The sequence below is a fragment of the Oncorhynchus mykiss genome, chromosome 21 (genome assembly GCF_013265735.2).
Source record: "Oncorhynchus mykiss isolate Arlee chromosome 21, USDA_OmykA_1.1, whole genome shotgun sequence".
Lineage (NCBI taxonomy): Eukaryota > Metazoa > Chordata > Actinopteri > Salmoniformes > Salmonidae > Oncorhynchus > Oncorhynchus mykiss.
Genome location: NC_048585.1, coordinates 16,351,108 through 16,369,686, shown reverse-complemented (window position 1 = coordinate 16,369,686; position 18,579 = coordinate 16,351,108). Strand labels below are relative to the sequence as shown.

The following is an 18,579-nucleotide window of genomic DNA, read 5'->3' as shown; positions in this document are numbered from 1 at the left end:
TTTTGCCCTCTCAACACTAGGTTCACTTCATTTATTGGACATTGTGACACAAAATAGCCTTTTTTACAACTTAATCAACCTCCTGTTGACCTGGCTTACATGGCTGCCGGGCCGTGGCGGCTCCTTTTCCCCCTGCTGGCAGCTGTGGGGCTTGTAGGTACCGAGGAGCGGTCGGACATGTCCAGACGTGTGGTGAACGGGCCAAAGGGCTGGAGGAGGGCCAGACTCTCACAGTGAGAGGGAAGAGAGATGGCAGATGTCCCCAACGACGGGCTGCTTGGAGTGGGGCATGTGACTGCCTCTCCGCCCTCTAACCCTCCCCACCTCCACCCATCCTGCCTCCACATAGCCTAGCCAGAGAACATTGACTAGCATAGTGCCATGTGAGGCTCAGCTGGTTAGAGTGTAGAGCTAGCAATGCCATGGTTGTGGGTTCAGTTCCCGCAGGAACCACAGTATACTGCTGTCCTTCCTCGCTGTTTACCTGCCAAACACTCCTCCTTGACCTCTCCTCTCTTTCCCTCCAACAACATTCTATCCATCCCTGAGACTGTGTGGTCCCCCACTCCACTCTCCTCTCCCTCTCTCCCCTCGTTCTCCAGCCCAGTCCCACAGACTCTCCATCCCTCCTTCCATCCCCCTGTCCCTGAGAGCCAGAGAGGCATGGTCTGATGTGCAGGATGAGGAATTCAATACATTACTATAACAAAAAAACGCAGCAGCATTCTCCCATATCTCTTCTGCCTGGACACCGGACGTGGAGGCAGAGAGTGAGTCCATTTACAGAGCCCTTTGCTTTGTCCTCTAACTCTCCATGTCTCTTCTGCCTGGACACCGGACGTGGAGGCAGAGAGCGAGTCCATTTACAGAGCCCTTTGCTTTGTCCTCTAACTCTCCCATGTCTCTTCTGCCTGGACACCGGACGTGGAGGCAGAGAGCGAGTCCATTTACAGGGCCCTTTGCTTTGTCCTCTAACTCTCCCATGTCTCTTCTGCCTGGACACCGGACGTGGAGGCAGAGAGCGAGTCCATTTACAGAGCCCTTTGCTTTGTCCTCTAACTCTCCCATGTCTCTTCTGCCTGGACACCGGACGTGGAGGCAGAGAGCGAGTCCATTTACAGGGCCCTTTGCTTTGTCCTCTAACTCTCCATGTCTCTTCTGCCTGGACACCGGACGTGGAGGCAGAGAGTGAGTCCATTTACAGGGCCCTTTGCTTTGTCCTCTAACTCTCCATGTCTCTTCTGCCTGGACACCGGACGTGGAGGCAGAGAGTGAGTCCATTTACAGGGCCCTTTGCTTTGTCCTCTAACTCTCCATGTCTCTTCTGCCTGGACACCGGACGTGGAGACAGAGAGTGAGTCCATTTACAGGGCCCTTTGCTTTGTCCTCTAACTCTCCATGTCTCTTCTGCCTGGACACCGGACGTGGAGGCAGAGAGTGAGTCCATTTACAGGGCCCTTTGCTTTGTCCTCTAACTCTCCATGTCTCTTCTGCCTGGACACCGGACGTGGAGGCAGAGAGTGAGTCCATTTACAGGGCCCTTTGCTTTGTCCTCTAACTCTCCATGTCTCTTCTGCCTGGACACCGGACGTGGAGACAGAGAGTGAGTCCATTTACAGGGCCCTTTGCTTTGTCCTCTAACTCTCCATGTCTCTTCTGCCTGGACACCGGACGTGGAGGCAGAGAGTGAGTCCATTTACAGGGCCCTTTGCTTTGTCCTCTAACTCTCCATGTCTCTTCTGCCTGGACACCGGACGTGGAGGCAGAGAGTGAGTCCATTTACAGGGCCCTTTGCTTTGTCCTCTAACTCTCCATGTCTCTTCTGCCTGGACACCGGACGTGGAGGCAGAGAGCGAGTCCATTTACAGGGCCCTTTGCTTTGTCCTCTAACTCTCCATGTCTCTTCTGCCTGGACACCGGACGTGGAGGCAGAGAGTGAGTCCATTTACAGGGCCCTTTGCTTTGTCCTCTAACTCTCCCATGTCTCTTCTGCCTGGACACCGGACGTGGAGGCAGAGAGCGAGTCCATTTACAGGGCCCTTTGCTTTGTCCTCTAACTCTCCATGTCTCTTCTGCCTGGACACCGGACGTGGAGGCAGAGAGTGAGTCCATTTACAGGGCCCTTTGCTTTGTCCTCTAACTCTCCATGTCTCTTCTGCCTGGACACCGGACGTGGAGGCAGAGAGCGAGTCCATTTACAGGGCCCTTTGCTTTGTCCTCTAACTCTCCATGTCTCTTCTGCCTGGACACCGGACGTGGAGGCAGAGAGCGAGTCCATTTACAGGGCCCTTTGCTTTGTCCTCTAACTCTCCATGTCTCTTCTGCCTGGACACCGGACGTGGAGGCAGAGAGCGAGTCCATTTACAGGGCCCTTTGCTTTGTCCTCTAACTCTCCCATGTCTCTTCTGCCTGGACACCGGACGTGGAGGCAGAGAGCGAGTCCATTTACAGGGCCCTTTGCTTTGTCCTCTAACTCTCCATGTCTCTTCTGCCTGGACACCGGACGTGGAGGCAGAGAGCGAGTCCATTTACAGGGCCCTTTGCTTTGTCCTCTAACTCTCCCATGTCTCTTCTGCCTGGACACCGGACGTGGAGGCAGAGAGCGAGTCCATTTACAGGGCCCTTTGCTTTGTCCTCTAACTCTCCCATGTCTCTTCTGCCTGGACACCGGACGTGGAGACAGAGAGCGAGTCCATTTACAGGGCCCTTTGCTTTGTCCTCTAACTCTCCCATGTCTCTTCTGCCTGGACACCGGACGTGGAGGCAGAGAGCGAGTCCATTTACAGGGCCCTTTGCTTTGTCCTCTAACTCTCCATGTCTCTTCTGCCTGGACACCGGACGTGGAGGCAGAGAGTGAGTCCATTTACAGGGCCCTTTGCTTTGTCCTCTAACTCTCCCATGTCTCTTCTGCCTGGACACCGGACGTGGAGGCAGAGAGCGAGTCCATTTACAGGGCCCTTTGCTTTGTCCTCTAACTCTCCATGTCTCTTCTGCCTGGACACCGGACGTGGAGGCAGAGAGCGAGTCCATTTACAGGGCCCTTTGCTTTGTCCTCTAACTCTCCATGTCTCTTCTGCCTGGACACCGGACGTGGAGGCAGAGAGCGAGTCCATTTACAGGGCCCTTTGCTTTGTCCTCTAACTCTCCATGTCTCTTCTGCCTGGACACCGGACGTGGAGGCAGAGAGTGAGTCCATTTACAGAGCCCTTTGCTTTGTCCTCTAACTCTCCATGTCTCTTCTGCCTGGACACCGGACGTGGAGGCAGAGAGTGAGTCCATTTACAGAGCCCTTTGCTTTGTCCTCTAACTCTCCATGTCTCTTCTGCCTGGACACCGGACGTGGAGGCAGAGAGCGAGTCCATTTACAGGGCCCTTTGCTTTGTCCTCTAACTCTCCATGTCTCTTCTGCCTGGACACCGGACGTGGAGGCAGAGAGCGAGTCCATTTACAGGGCCCTTTGCTTTGTCCTCTAACTCTCCATGTCTCTTCTGCCTGGACACCGGACGTGGAGGCAGAGAGCGAGTCCATTTACAGGGCCCTTTGCTTTGTCCTCTAACTCTCCATGTCTCTTCTGCCTGGACACCGGACGTGGAGGCAGAGAGTGAGTCCATTTACAGAGCCCTTTGCTTTGTCCTCTAACTCTCCATGTCTCTTCTGCCTGGACACCGGACGTGGAGGCAGAGAGTGAGTCCATTTACAGGGCCCTTTGCTTTGTCCTCTAACTCTCCATGTCTCTTCTGCCTGGACACCGGACGTGGAGGCAGAGAGTGAGTCCATTTACAGGGCCCTTTGCTTTGTCCTCTAACTCTCCATGTCTCTTCTGCCTGGACACCGGACGTGGAGGCAGAGAGTGAGTCCATTTACAGGGCCCTTTGCTTTGTCCTCTAACTCTCCATGTCTCTTCTGCCTGGACACCGGACGTGGAGGCAGAGAGCGAGTCCATTTACAGGGCCCTTTGCTTTGTCCTCTAACTCTCCATGTCTCTTCTGCCTGGACACCGGACGTGGAGGCAGAGAGCGAGTCCATTTACAGGGCCCTTTGCTTTGTCCTCTAACTCTCCATGTCTCTTCTGCCTGGACACCGGACGTGGAGGCAGAGAGCGAGTCCATTTACAGGGCCCTTTGCTTTGTCCTCTAACTCTCCATGTCTCTTCTGCCTGGACACCGGACGTGGAGACAGAGAGTGAGTCCATTTACAGGGCCCTTTGCTTTGTCCTCTAACTCTCCATGTCTCTTCTGCCTGGACACCGGACGTGGAGGCAGAGAGCGAGTCCATTTACAGGGCCCTTTGCTTTGTCCTCTAACTCTCCATGTCTCTTCTGCCTGGACACCGGACGTGGAGGCAGAGAGTGAGTCCATTTACAGGGCCCTTTGCTTTGTCCTCTAACTCTCCATGTCTCTTCTGCCTGGACACCGGACGTGGAGACAGAGAGTGAGTCCAATTACAGGGCCCTTTGCTTTGTCCTCTAACTCTCCATGTCTCTTCTGCCTGGACACCGGACGTGGAGGCAGAGAGTGAGTCCATTTACAGGGCCCTTTGCTTTGTCCTCTAACTCTCCCATGTCTCTTCTGCCTGGACACCGGACGTGGAGGCAGAGAGCGAGTCCATTTACAGGGCCCTTTGCTTTGTCCTCTAACTCTCCATGTCTCTTCTGCCTGGACACCGGACGTGGAGACAGAGAGTGAGTCCATTTACAGGGCCCTTTGCTTTGTCCTCTAACTCTCCCATGTCTCTTCTGCCTGGACACCGGACGTGGAGGCAGAGAGTGAGTCCATTTACAGGGCCCTTTGCTTTGTCCTCTAACTCTCCATGTCTCTTCTGCCTGGACACCGGACGTGGAGGCAGAGAGTGAGTCCATTTACAGGGCCCTTTGCTTTGTCCTCTAACTCTCCATGTCTCTTCTGCCTGGACACCGGACGTGGAGGCAGAGAGTGAGTCCATTTACAGGGCCCTTTGCTTTGTCCTCTAACTCTCCATGTCTCTTCTGCCTGGACACCGGACGTGGAGACAGAGAGTGAGTCCATTTACAGGGCCCTTTGCTTTGTCCTCTAACTCTCCCATGTCTCTTCTGCCTGGACACCGGACGTGGAGGCAGAGAGCGAGTCCATTTACAGGGCCCTTTGCTTTGTCCTCTAACTCTCCATGTCTCTTCTGCCTGGACACCGGACGTGGAGACAGAGAGTGAGTCCATTTACAGGGCCCTTTGCTTTGTCCTCTAACTCTCCCATGTCTCTTCTGCCTGGACACCGGACGTGGAGGCAGAGAGTGAGTCCATTTACAGGGCCCTTTGCTTTGTCCTCTAACTCTCCATGTCTCTTCTGCCTGGACACCGGACGTGGAGACAGAGAGTGAGTCCATTTACAGGGCCCTTTGCTTTGTCCTCTAACTCTCCCATGTCTCTTCTGCCTGGACACCGGACGTGGAGGCAGAGAGTGAGTCCATTTACAGGGCCCTTTGCTTTGTCCTCTAACTCTCCATGTCTCTTCTGCCTGGACACCGGACGTGGAGGCAGAGAGTGAGTCCATTTACAGGGCCCTTTGCTTTGTCCTCTAACTCTCCATGTCTCTTCTGCCTGGACACCGGACGTGGAGGCAGAGAGTGAGTCCATTTACAGGGCCCTTTGCTTTGTCCTCTAACTCTCCATGTCTCTTCTGCCTGGACACCGGACGTGGAGACAGAGAGTGAGTCCATTTACAGGGCCCTTTGCTTTGTCCTCTAACTCTCCCATGTCTCTTCTGCCTGGACACCGGACGTGGAGGCAGAGAGTGAGTCCATTTACAGGGCCCTTTGCTTTGTCCTCTAACTCTCCATGTCTCTTCTGCCTGGACACCGGACGTGGAGGCAGAGAGTGAGTCCATTTACAGGGCCCTTTGCTTTGTCCTCTAACTCTCCATGTCTCTTCTGCCTGGACACCGGACGTGGAGACAGAGAGTGAGTCCATTTACAGGGCCCTTTGCTTTGTCCTCTAACTCTCCCATGTCTCTTCTGCCTGGACACCGGACGTGGAGGCAGAGAGCGAGTCCATTTACAGGGCCCTTTGCTTTGTCCTCTAACTCTCCATGTCTCTTCTGCCTGGACACCGGACGTGGAGGCAGAGAGCGAGTCCATTTACAGGGCCCTTTGCTTTGTCCTCTAACTCTCCCATGTCTCTTCTGCCTGGACACCGGACGTGGAGGCAGAGAGCGAGTCCATTTACAGGGCCCTTTGCTTTGTCCTCTAACTCTCCATGTCTCTTCTGCCTGGACACCGGACGTGGAGACAGAGAGTGAGTCCATTTACAGGGCCCTTTGCTTTGTCCTCTAACTCTCCCATGTCTCTTCTGCCTGGACACCGGACGTGGAGGCAGAGAGCGAGTCCATTTACAGGGCCCTTTGCTTTGTCCTCTAACTCTCCATGTCTCTTCTGCCTGGACACCGGACGTGGAGACAGAGAGTGAGTCCATTTACAGGGCCCTTTGCTTTGTCCTCTAACTCTCCATGTCTCTTCTGCCTGGACACCGGACGTGGAGACAGAGAGCGAGTCCATTTACAGGGCCCTTTGCTTTGTCCTCTAACTCTCCATGTCTCTTCTGCCTGGACACCGGACGTGGAGGCAGAGAGCGAGTCCATTTACAGGGCCCTTTGCTTTGTCCTCTAACTCTCCCATGTCTCTTCTGCCTGGACACCGGACGTGGAGGCAGAGAGCGAGTCCATTTACAGGGCCCTTTGCTTTGTCCTCTAACTCTCCATGTCTCTTCTGCCTGGACACCGGACGTGGAGGCAGAGAGCGAGTCCATTTACAGGGCCCTTTGCTTTGTCCTCTAACTCTCCATGTCTCTTCTGCCTGGACACCGGACGTGGAGGCAGAGAGTGAGTCCATTTACAGGGCCCTTTGCTTTGTCCTCTAACTCTCCATGTCTCTTCTGCCTGGACACCGGACGTGGAGGCAGAGAGCGAGTCCATTTACAGGGCCCTTTGCTTTGTCCTCTAACTCTCCATGTCTCTTCTGCCTGGACACCGGACGTGGAGGCAGAGAGCGAGTCCATTTACAGGGCCCTTTGCTTTGTCCTCTAACTCTCCATGTCTCTTCTGCCTGGACACCGGACGTGGAGGCAGAGAGTGAGTCCATTTACAGGGCCCTTTGCTTTGTCCTCTAACTCTCCATGTCTCTTCTGCCTGGACACCGGACGTGGAGGCAGAGAGTGAGTCCATTTACAGGGCCCTTTGCTTTGTCCTCTAACTCTCCATGTCTCTTCTGCCTGGACACCGGACGTGGAGGCAGAGAGCGAGTCCATTTACAGGGCCCTTTGCTTTGTCCTCTAACTCTCCATGTCTCTTCTGCCTGGACACCGGACGTGGAGGCAGAGAGTGAGTCCATTTACAGGGCCCTTTGCTTTGTCCTCTAACTCTCCATGTCTCTTCTGCCTGGACACCGGACGTGGAGGCAGAGAGCGAGTCCATTTACAGGGCCCTTTGCTTTGTCCTCTAACTCTCCATGTCTCTTCTGCCTGGACACCGGACGTGGAGGCAGAGAGCGAGTCCATTTACAGGGCCCTTTGCTTTGTCCTCTAACTCTCCATGTCTCTTCTGCCTGGACACCGGACGTGGAGGCAGAGAGCGAGTCCATTTACAGGGCCCTTTGCTTTGTCCTCTAACTCTCCATGTCTCTTCTGCCTGGACACCGGACGTGGAGGCAGAGAGTGAGTCCATTTACAGGGCCCTTTGCTTTGTCCTCTAACTCTCCATGTCTCTTCTGCCTGGACACCGGACGTGGAGGCAGAGAGCGAGTCCATTTACAGGGCCCTTTGCTTTGTCCTCTAACTCTCCATGTCTCTTCTGCCTGGACACCGGACGTGGAGGCAGAGAGTGAGTCCATTTACAGGGCCCTTTGCTTTGTCCTCTAACTCTCCATGTCTCTTCTGCCTGGACACCGGACGTGGAGGCAGAGAGTGAGTCCATTTACAGGGCCCTTTGCTTTGTCCTCTAACTCTCCATGTCTCTTCTGCCTGGACACCGGACGTGGAGGCAGAGAGCGAGTCCATTTACAGGGCCCTTTGCTTTGTCCTCTAACTCTCCATGTCTCTTCTGCCTGGACACCGGACGTGGAGGCAGAGAGTGAGTCCATTTACAGGGCCCTTTGCTTTGTCCTCTAACTCTCCCATGTCTCTTCTGCCTGGACACCGGACGTGGAGGCAGAGAGCGAGTCCATTTACAGGGCCCTTTGCTTTGTCCTCTAACTCTCCATGTCTCTTCTGCCTGGACACCGGACGTGGAGGCAGAGAGCGAGTCCATTTACAGGGCCCTTTGCTTTGTCCTCTAACTCTCCATGTCTCTTCTGCCTGGACACCGGACGTGGAGGCAGAGAGCGAGTCCATTTACAGGGCCCTTTGCTTTGTCCTCTAACTCTCCATGTCTCTTCTGCCTGGACACCGGACGTGGAGGCAGAGAGTGAGTCCATTTACAGGGCCCTTTGCTTTGTCCTCTAACTCTCCCATGTCTCTTCTGCCTGGACACCGGACGTGGAGGCAGAGAGCGAGTCCATTTACAGGGCCCTTTGCTTTGTCCTCTAACTCTCCATGTCTCTTCTGCCTGGACACCGGACGTGGAGGCAGAGAGTGAGTCCATTTACAGGGCCCTTTGCTTTGTCCTCTAACTCTCCATGTCTCTTCTGCCTGGACACCGGACGTGGAGGCAGAGAGCGAGTCCATTTACAGGGCCCTTTGCTTTGTCCTCTAACTCTCCATGTCTCTTCTGCCTGGACACCGGACGTGGAGGCAGAGAGTGAGTCCATTTACAGGGCCCTTTGCTTTGTCCTCTAACTCTCCATGTCTCTTCTGCCTGGACACCGGACGTGGAGGCAGAGAGTGAGTCCATTTACAGGGCCCTTTGCTTTGTCCTCTAACTCTCCATGTCTCTTCTGCCTGGACACCGGACGTGGAGGCAGAGAGCGAGTCCATTTACAGGGCCCTTTGCTTTGTCCTCTAACTCTCCCATGTCTCTTCTGCCTGGACACCGGACGTGGAGGCAGAGAGCGAGTCCATTTACAGGGCCCTTTGCTTTGTCCTCTAACTCTCCATGTCTCTTCTGCCTGGACACCGGACGTGGAGGCAGAGAGCGAGTCCATTTACAGGGCCCTTTGCTTTGTCCTCTAACTCTCCATGTCTCTTCTGCCTGGACACCGGACGTGGAGGCAGAGAGCGAGTCCATTTACAGGGCCCTTTGCTTTGTCCTCTAACTCTCCATGTCTCTTCTGCCTGGACACCGGACGTGGAGGCAGAGAGCGAGTCCATTTACAGAGCCCTTTGCTTTGTCCTCTAACTCTCCCATGTCTCTTCTGCCTGGACACCGGACGTGGAGGCAGAGAGTGAGTCCATTTACAGGGCCCTTTGCTTTGTCCTCTAACTCTCCATGTCTCTTCTGCCTGGACACCGGACGTGGAGGCAGAGAGCGAGTCCATTTACAGGGCCCTTTGCTTTGTCCTCTAACTCTCCATGTCTCTTCTGCCTGGACACCGGACGTGGAGGCAGAGAGCGAGTCCATTTACAGGGCCCTTTGCTTTGTCCTCTAACTCTCCATGTCTCTTCTGCCTGGACACCGGACGTGGAGGCAGAGAGCGAGTCCATTTACAGGGCCCTTTGCTTTGTCCTCTAACTCTCCATGTCTCTTCTGCCTGGACACCGGACGTGGAGGCAGAGAGTGAGTCCATTTACAGAGCCCTTTGCTTTGTCCTCTAACTCTCCATGTCTCTTCTGCCTGGACACCGGACGTGGAGGCAGAGAGCGAGTCCATTTACAGGGCCCTTTGCTTTGTCCTCTAACTCTCCATGTCTCTTCTGCCTGGACACCGGACGTGGAGGCAGAGAGCGAGTCCATTTACAGGGCCCTTTGCTTTGTCCTCTAACTCTCCATGTCTCTTCTGCCTGGACACCGGACGTGGAGGCAGAGAGTGAGTCCATTTACAGGGCCCTTTGCTTTGTCCTCTAACTCTCCATGTCTCTTCTGCCTGGACACCGGACGTGGAGGCAGAGAGCGAGTCCATTTACAGGGCCCTTTGCTTTGTCCTCTAACTCTCCATGTCTCTTCTGCCTGGACACCGGACGTGGAGGCAGAGAGCGAGTCCATTTACAGGGCCCTTTGCTTTGTCCTCTAACTCTCCATGTCTCTTCTGCCTGGACACCGGACGTGGAGGCAGAGAGTGAGTCCATTTACAGGGCCCTTTGCTTTGTCCTCTAACTCTCCATGTCTCTTCTGCCTGGACACCGGACGTGGAGGCAGAGAGCGAGTCCATTTACAGGGCCCTTTGCTTTGTCCTCTAACTCTCCCATGTCTCTTCTGCCTGGACACCGGACGTGGAGGCAGAGAGTGAGTCCATTTACAGGGCCCTTTGCTTTGTCCTCTAACTCTCCCATGTCTCTTCTGCCTGGACACCGGACGTGGAGGCAGAGAGCGAGTCCATTTACAGGGCCCTTTGCTTTGTCCTCTAACTCTCCATGTCTCTTCTGCCTGGACACCGGACGTGGAGGCAGAGAGTGAGTCCATTTACAGAGCCCTTTGCTTTGTCCTCTAACTCTCCATATCTCTTCTGCCTGGACACCGGACGTGGAGGCAGAGAGCGAGTCCATTTACAGAGCCCTTTGCTTTGTCCTCTAACTCTCCATGTCTCTTCTGCCTGGACACCGGACGTGGAGGCAGAGAGCGAGTCCATTTACAGGGCCCTTTGCTTTGTCCTCTAACTCTCCATGTCTCTTCTGCCTGGACACCGGACGTGGAGGCAGAGAGCGAGTCCATTTACAGGGCCCTTTGCTTTGTCCTCTAACTCTCCATGTCTCTTCTGCCTGGACACCGGACGTGGAGGCAGAGAGTGAGTCCATTTACAGGGCCCTTTGCTTTGTCCTCTAACTCTCCATGTCTCTTCTGCCTGGACACCGGACGTGGAGGCAGAGAGTGAGTCCATTTACAGAGCCCTTTGCTTTGTCCTCTAACTCTCCATGTCTCTTCTGCCTGGACACCGGACGTGGAGGCAGAGAGCGAGTCCATTTACAGAGCCCTTTGCTTTGTCCTCTAACTCTCCATGTCTCTTCTGCCTGGACACCGGACGTGGAGGCAGAGAGCGAGTCCATTTACAGAGCCCTTTGCTTTGTCCTCTAACTCTCCCATGTCTCTTCTGCCTGGACACCGGACGTGGAGGCAGAGAGCGAGTCCATTTACAGGGCCCTTTGCTTTGTCCTCTAACTCTCCATGTCTCTTCTGCCTGGACACCGGACGTGGAGGCAGAGAGTGAGTCCATTTACAGGGCCCTTTGCTTTGTCCTCTAACTCTCCATGTCTCTTCTGCCTGGACACCGGACGTGGAGGCAGAGAGCGAGTCCATTTACAGGGCCCTTTGCTTTGTCCTCTAACTCTCCATGTCTCTTCTGCCTGGACACCGGACGTGGAGGCAGAGAGTGAGTCCATTTACAGGGCCCTTTGCTTTGTCCTCTAACTCTCCATGTCTCTTCTGCCTGGACACCGGACGTGGAGGCAGAGAGCGAGTCCATTTACAGGGCCCTTTGCTTTGTCCTCTAACTCTCCATGTCTCTTCTGCCTGGACACCGGACGTGGAGGCAGAGAGCGAGTCCATTTACAGAGCCCTTTGCTTTGTCCTCTAACTCTCCATGTCTCTTCTGCCTGGACACCGGACGTGGAGGCAGAGAGCGAGTCCATTTACAGGGCCCTTTGCTTTGTCCTCTAACTCTCCATGTCTCTTCTGCCTGGACACCGGACGTGGAGGCAGAGAGTGAGTCCATTTACAGGGCCCTTTGCTTTGTCCTCTAACTCTCCATGTCTCTTCTGCCTGGACACCGGACGTGGAGGCAGAGAGCGAGTCCATTTACAGGGCCCTTTGCTTTGTCCTCTAACTCTCCATGTCTCTTCTGCCTGGACACCGGACGTGGAGGCAGAGAGCGAGTCCATTTACAGGGCCCTTTGCTTTGTCCTCTAACTCTCCATGTCTCTTCTGCCTGGACACCGGACGTGGAGGCAGAGAGTGAGTCCATTTACAGGGCCCTTTGCTTTGTCCTCTAACTCTCCATGTCTCTTCTGCCTGGACACCGGACGTGGAGGCAGAGAGCGAGTCCATTTACAGGGCCCTTTGCTTTGTCCTCTAACTCTCCATGTCTCTTCTGCCTGGACACCGGACGTGGAGGCAGAGAGTGAGTCCATTTACAGGGCCCTTTGCTTTGTCCTCTAACTCTCCATGTCTCTTCTGCCTGGACACCGGACGTGGAGGCAGAGAGCGAGTCCATTTACAGGGCCCTTTGCTTTGTCCTCTAACTCTCCATGTCTCTTCTGCCTGGACACCGGACGTGGAGGCAGAGAGTGAGTCCATTTACAGGGCCCTTTGCTTTGTCCTCTAACTCTCCATGTCTCTTCTGCCTGGACACCGGACGTGGAGGCAGAGAGCGAGTCCATTTACAGGGCCCTTTGCTTTGTCCTCTAACTCTCCATGTCTCTTCTGCCTGGACACCGGACGTGGAGGCAGAGAGTGAGTCCATTTACAGGGCCCTTTGCTTTGTCCTCTAACTCTCCATGTCTCTTCTGCCTGGACACCGGACGTGGAGGCAGAGAGCGAGTCCATTTACAGGGCCCTTTGCTTTGTCCTCTAACTCTCCATGTCTCTTCTGCCTGGACACCGGACGTGGAGGCAGAGAGCGAGTCCATTTACAGGGCCCTTTGCTTTGTCCTCTAACTCTCCATGTCTCTTCTGCCTGGACACCGGACGTGGAGGCAGAGAGCGAGTCCATTTACAGGGCCCTTTGCTTTGTCCTCTAACTCTCCATGTCTCTTCTGCCTGGACACCGGACGTGGAGGCAGAGAGTGAGTCCATTTACAGGGCCCTTTGCTTTGTCCTCTAACTCTCCATGTCTCTTCTGCCTGGACACCGGACGTGGAGGCAGAGAGTGAGTCCATTTACAGGGCCCTTTGCTTTGTCCTCTAACTCTCCATGTCTCTTCTGCCTGGACACCGGACGTGGAGGCAGAGAGTGAGTCCATTTACAGGGCCCTTTGCTTTGTCCTCTAACTCTCCATGTCTCTTCTGCCTGGACACCGGACGTGGAGGCAGAGAGTGAGTCCATTTACAGAGCCCTTTGCTTTGTCCTCTAACTCTCCATATCTCTCTCTCTCTGCCTTTCCATCTCAGTCTCTATTCCCCCACTCCATATCTCTCTCTCTCTGCCTTTCCATCTCAGTCTCTATTCCCCCACTCCATATCTCTCTCTCTCTGCCTTTCCATCTCAGTCTCTATTCCCCCACTCCATATCTCTCTCTCTCTGCCTTTCCATCTCAGTCTCTATTCCCCCACTCCATATCTCTCTCTCTCTGCCTTTCCATCTCAGTCTCTATTCCCCCACTCCATGTCTCTCTCTCTCTGCCTTTCCATCTCAGTCTCTATTCCCCCACTCCATATCTCTCTCTCTCTGCCTTTCCATCTCAGTCTCTATTCCCCCACTCCATATCTCTCTCTCTCTGCCTTTCCATCTCAGTCTCTATTCCCCCACTCCATATCTCTCTCTCTCTGCCTTTCCGTCTCTATTCCCCCACTCCATATCTCTCTCTCTCTGCCTTTCCATCTCAGTCTCTATTCCCCCACTCCATGTCTCCATCTCTGCCTTTCCATCTCAGTCTCTATTCCCCCACTCCATATCTCTCTCTCTCTGCCTTTCCATCTCAGTCTCTATTCCCCCACTCCATATCTCTCTCTCTCTGCCTTTCCATCTCAGTCTCTATTCCCCCACTCCATATCTCTCTCTCTCTGCCTTTCCATCTCAGTCTCTATTCCCCCACTCCATATCTCTCTCTCTCTGCCTTTCCATCTCAGTCTCTATTCCCCCACTCCATATCTCTCTCTCTCTGCCTTTCCATCTCAGTCTCTATTCCCCCACTCCATGTCTCTCTCTCTCTGCCTTTCCATCTCAGTCTCTATTCCCCCACTCCATATCTCTCTCTCTCTGCCTTTCCATCTCAGTCTCTATTCCCCCACTCCATCTCTCTCTCTCTCTGCCTTTCCATCTCAGTCTCTATTCCCCCACTCCATATCTCTCTCTCTCTGCCTTTCCATCTCAGTCTCTATACCCCCACTCCATGTCTCTCTCTCTCTGCCTTTCCATCTCAGTCTCTATTCCCCCACTCCATGTCTCTCTCTCTCTGCCTTTCCATCTCAGTTTCTATTCCCCCACTCCATATCTCTCTCTCTCTGCCTTTCCATCTCAGTTTCTATTCCCCCACTCCATATCTCTCTCTCTCTGCCTTTCCATCTCAGTTTCTATTCCCCCACTCCATATCTCTCTCTCTATGCCTTTCCATCTCAGTTTCTATTCCCCCACTCCATATCTCTCTCTCTCTGCCTTTCCATCTCAGTCTCTATTCCCCCACTCCATCTCTCTCTCTCTCTGCCTTTCCATCTCAGTTTCTATTCCCCCACTCCATATCTCTCTCTCTCTGCCTTTCCATCTCAGTCTCTATTCCCCCACTCCATATCTCTCTCTCTCTGCCTTTCCATCTCAGTCTCTATTCCCTCACTCCATGTCTCCATCTCTGCCTTTCCATCTCAGTCTCTATTCCCCCACTCCATATCTCTCTCTCTCTGCCTTTCCATCTCAGTCTCTATTCCCCCACTCCATATCTCTCTCTCTCTGCCTTTCCATCTCAGTCTCTATTCCCCCACTCCATGTCTCTCTCTCTCTGCCTTTCCATCTCAGTCTCTATTCCCCCACTCCATATCTCTCTCTCTCTGCCTTTCCATCTCAGTCTCTATTCCCCCACTCCATATCTCTCTCTCTGCCTTTCCATCTCAGTCTCTATTCCCCCACTCCATATCTCTCTCTCTCTGCCTTTCCATCTCAGTCTCTATTCCCCCACTCCATATCTCTCTCTCTCTGCCTTTCCATCTCAGTCTCTATTCCCCCACTCCATATCTCTCTCTCTCTGCCTTTCCATCTCAGTCTCTATTCCCCCACTCCATGTCTCCATCTCTGCCTTTCCATCTCAGTCTCTATTCCCCCACTCCATATCTCTCTCTCTCTGCCTTTCCATCTCAGTCTCTATTCCCCCACTCCATATCTCTCTCTCTCTGCCTTTCCATCTCAGTCTCTATTCCCCCACTCCATATCTCTCTCTCTCTGCCTTTCCATCTCAGTCTCTATTCCCCCACTCCATATCTCTCTCTCTCTGCCTTTCCATCTCAGTCTCTATTCCCCCACTCCATATCTCTCTCTCTCTGCCTTTCCATCTCAGTCTCTATTCCCCCACTCCATGTCTCTCTCTCTCTGCCTTTCCATCTCAGTCTCTATTCCCCCACTCCATATCTCTCTCTCTCTGCCTTTCCATCTCAGTCTCTATTCCCCCACTCCATCTCTCTCTCTCTCTGCCTTTCCATCTCAGTCTCTATTCCCCCACTCCATATCTCTCTCTCTCTGCCTTTCCATCTCAGTCTCTATACCCCCACTCCATGTCTCTCTCTCTCTGCCTTTCCATCTCAGTCTCTATTCCCCCACTCCATGTCTCTCTCTCTCTGCCTTTCCATCTCAGTTTCTATTCCCCCACTCCATATCTCTCTCTCTCTGCCTTTCCATCTCAGTTTCTATTCCCCCACTCCATATCTCTCTCTCTCTGCCTTTCCATCTCAGTTTCTATTCCCCCACTCCATATCTCTCTCTCTATGCCTTTCCATCTCAGTTTCTATTCCCCCACTCCATATCTCTCTCTCTCTGCCTTTCCATCTCAGTCTCTATTCCCCCACTCCATCTCTCTCTCTCTCTGCCTTTCCATCTCAGTTTCTATTCCCCCACTCCATATCTCTCTCTCTCTGCCTTTCCATCTCAGTCTCTATTCCCTCACTCCATGTCTCCATCTCTCTGCCTTTCCATCTCAGTTTCTATTCCCCCACTCCATATCTCTCTCTCTCTGCCTTTCCATCTCAGTCTCTATTCCCCCACTCCATCTCTCTCTCTCTCTGCCTTTCCATCTCAGTTTCTATTCCCCCACTCCATATCTCTCTCTCTCTGCCTTTCCATCTCAGTCTCTATTCCCCCACTCCATGTCTCTCTCTCTCTGCCTTTCCATCTCAGTCTCTATTCCCCCACTCCATATCTCTCTCTCTCTGCCTTTCCATCTCAGTCTCTATTCCCCCACTCCATATCTCTCTCTCTCTGCCTTTCCATCTCAGTCTCTATTCCCCCACTCCATATCTCTCTCTCTCTGCCTTTCCATCTCAGTCTCTATTCCCCCACTCCATATCTCTCTCTCTCTGCCTTTCCATCTCAGTCTCTATTCCCCCACTCCATATCTCTCTCTCTCTGCCTTTCCATCTCAGTCTCTATTCCCCCACTCCATATCTCTCTCTCTCTGCCTTTCCATCTCAGTCTCTATTCCCCCACTCCATATCTCTCTCTCTCTGCCTTTCCATCTCAGTCTCTATTCCCCCACTCCATATCTCTCTCTCTCTGCCTTTCCATCTCAGTCTCTATTCCCCCACTCCATATCTCTCTCTATGCCTTTCCATCTCAGTCTCTATTCCCCCACTCCATATCTCTCTCTCTATGCCTTTCCATCTCAGTCTCTATTCCCCCACTCCATATCTCTCTCTCTCTGCCTTTCCATCTCAGTCTCTATTCCCCCACTCCATGTCTCTCTCTCTCTGCCTTTCCATCTCAGTCTCTATTCCCCCACTCCATATCTCTCTCTCTCTCTGCCTTTCCATCTCAGTCTCTATTCCCCCACTCCATATCTCTCTCTCGCTGCCTTTCCATCTCAGTCTCTATTCCCCCACTCCATATCTCTCTCTCTCTGCCTTTCCATCTCAGTCTCTATTCGCCCACTCCATGTCTCTCTCTCTCTGCCTTTCCATCTCAGTCTCTATTCCCCCACTCCATATCTCTCTCTCTATGCCTTTCCATCTCAGTCTCTATTCCCCCACTCCATATCTCTCTCTCTCTGCCTTTCCATCTCAGTCTCTATTCCCCCACTCCATGTCTCTCTCTCTCTGCCTTTCCATCTCAGTCTCGATTCTCCCACTCCATCTCTCCATCTCTCTCCATCAACCTCTAACGAACGACATTCCCTTGGCTTCCTCTCAGGATCGGAACTTGGAGAACGGGAGACTGGGTAGCTCCTTCAAGGACAGCATTCACTCACCTGTGAGTGGAGAGTGGCCACCTTAGAAAAATAATGACTAGAATAAAAATATCAATTATATTTATGTGGTAGAGACACCCTGTTCTCTTCCCTATACCCAAACCCACTACTCATGATGGAAGGTAATGCCTGTCTGTCGGAAAGCCACAATGTTTAGAAGTCACCAGAGTCCATCATGAACTGTCTGATACTTATCATAAGATAACAAATTGAGAGAGGACAGAGAGAAAGAGAGAGAGAGGGGGTTGAGGAACGGGGTGAACAAAGAGGCTAAGAAAAAGAGGGTGTGATAAAGAGAGAAATGCAATGATAGAGAGATAGATACATGGAGATCATTAGAGCGATAGTGAGAGAATGGTGGCTGGAGATGGTGAGATAGAGAATTCATAAAATGAGAGTGAGAGAGAGATATAGAGAGAGAGAGAGATGTGCTCACATACCACTGACCCAATGTTGTTGCTGTATCTCTAGTGGTGGTTCACAGTAGTATAAATCAATGGAAGTGGGGGAACAGGCTAATTAATTTCTATTGTTAACTACTCTGCTAATTGATTTCTCTTTAATGACCATGACACAACGGGGTTTTAAGAGGTCGTCAACACTAAAGGGTCACACCGGGGACCAATTACCAGACACACACAGAAGGCGACGTTTACACAGATCATTTGTAATTATTCGTTTATTATTATGACAAACAACCAAAATGGCCACCACAGAGAAGGAGAGAGAGCGGGTTTATATTGGTGTAGTGTTCTGCTCTCATATGTCAGCGGTTTCACGGCGATAGCGTCTTCTTCTTCTTCTGTAACTAGAAGATGAGTCGCTGTCCTGCACAAGCTAGTTTGCTCATAAATGTGTTCTCAAGCCCCCTCAAAAAGAGGCATCACGTTCTTGCTGTCGGGGGCCAAGTGAAAGAAGGCGTCGCCAAGGCATGCATCAAAAGCAACATTAGTCTCAGAGGATGTATAATTTACATTTCCTCATTAAAAGTTGAACTCTTTGGAATACATTTCAGTGAAGGGTGGGTTTTAGCATACAGAACACCGCTCGTCTAACGTTCCCTCTGGCACAGTCTGTTTGAGTGACGCTCAATTGTTTTGCCTTAATGGTTTTCGCTTTGACAGGGGACAGAAAGGAGCTACATTTGGATCTTAATTAATGGTGCTTATAGGTGACGGGAGACGGGAAAGAGTTGTGTCTGTCTATGAGGAGAGACATCCAGCTGTGTACGGTCACTGAATAAAAGAACATAGGTTGAGTCAGTGTGATGTCAGTGTGATGTCAGCGTGATGTCAGCGTGATGTCAGCGTGATGTCAGCGTGATGTCAGCGTGATGTCAGCGTGATGTCAGCGTGATGTCAGCGTGATGTCCCAAGGATTGTTTGACAGCTACTTAAGAGAACTATTTGATGACCTTTTCTTAATGATCATC

The 18,579-nt window shown here is 52.6% G+C and overlaps 1 protein-coding gene across 4 annotated transcripts in view; it reads right to left on the bottom strand.

The window, feature by feature from the left end:
* The window catches only part of LOC110499847 (IQ motif and SEC7 domain-containing protein 3), a 208,364-nt gene that overhangs the window by 156,720 nt on the left and 33,065 nt on the right, over window positions 1-18,579 (bottom strand). The gene's annotated exons all lie outside the window — the stretch shown is intronic.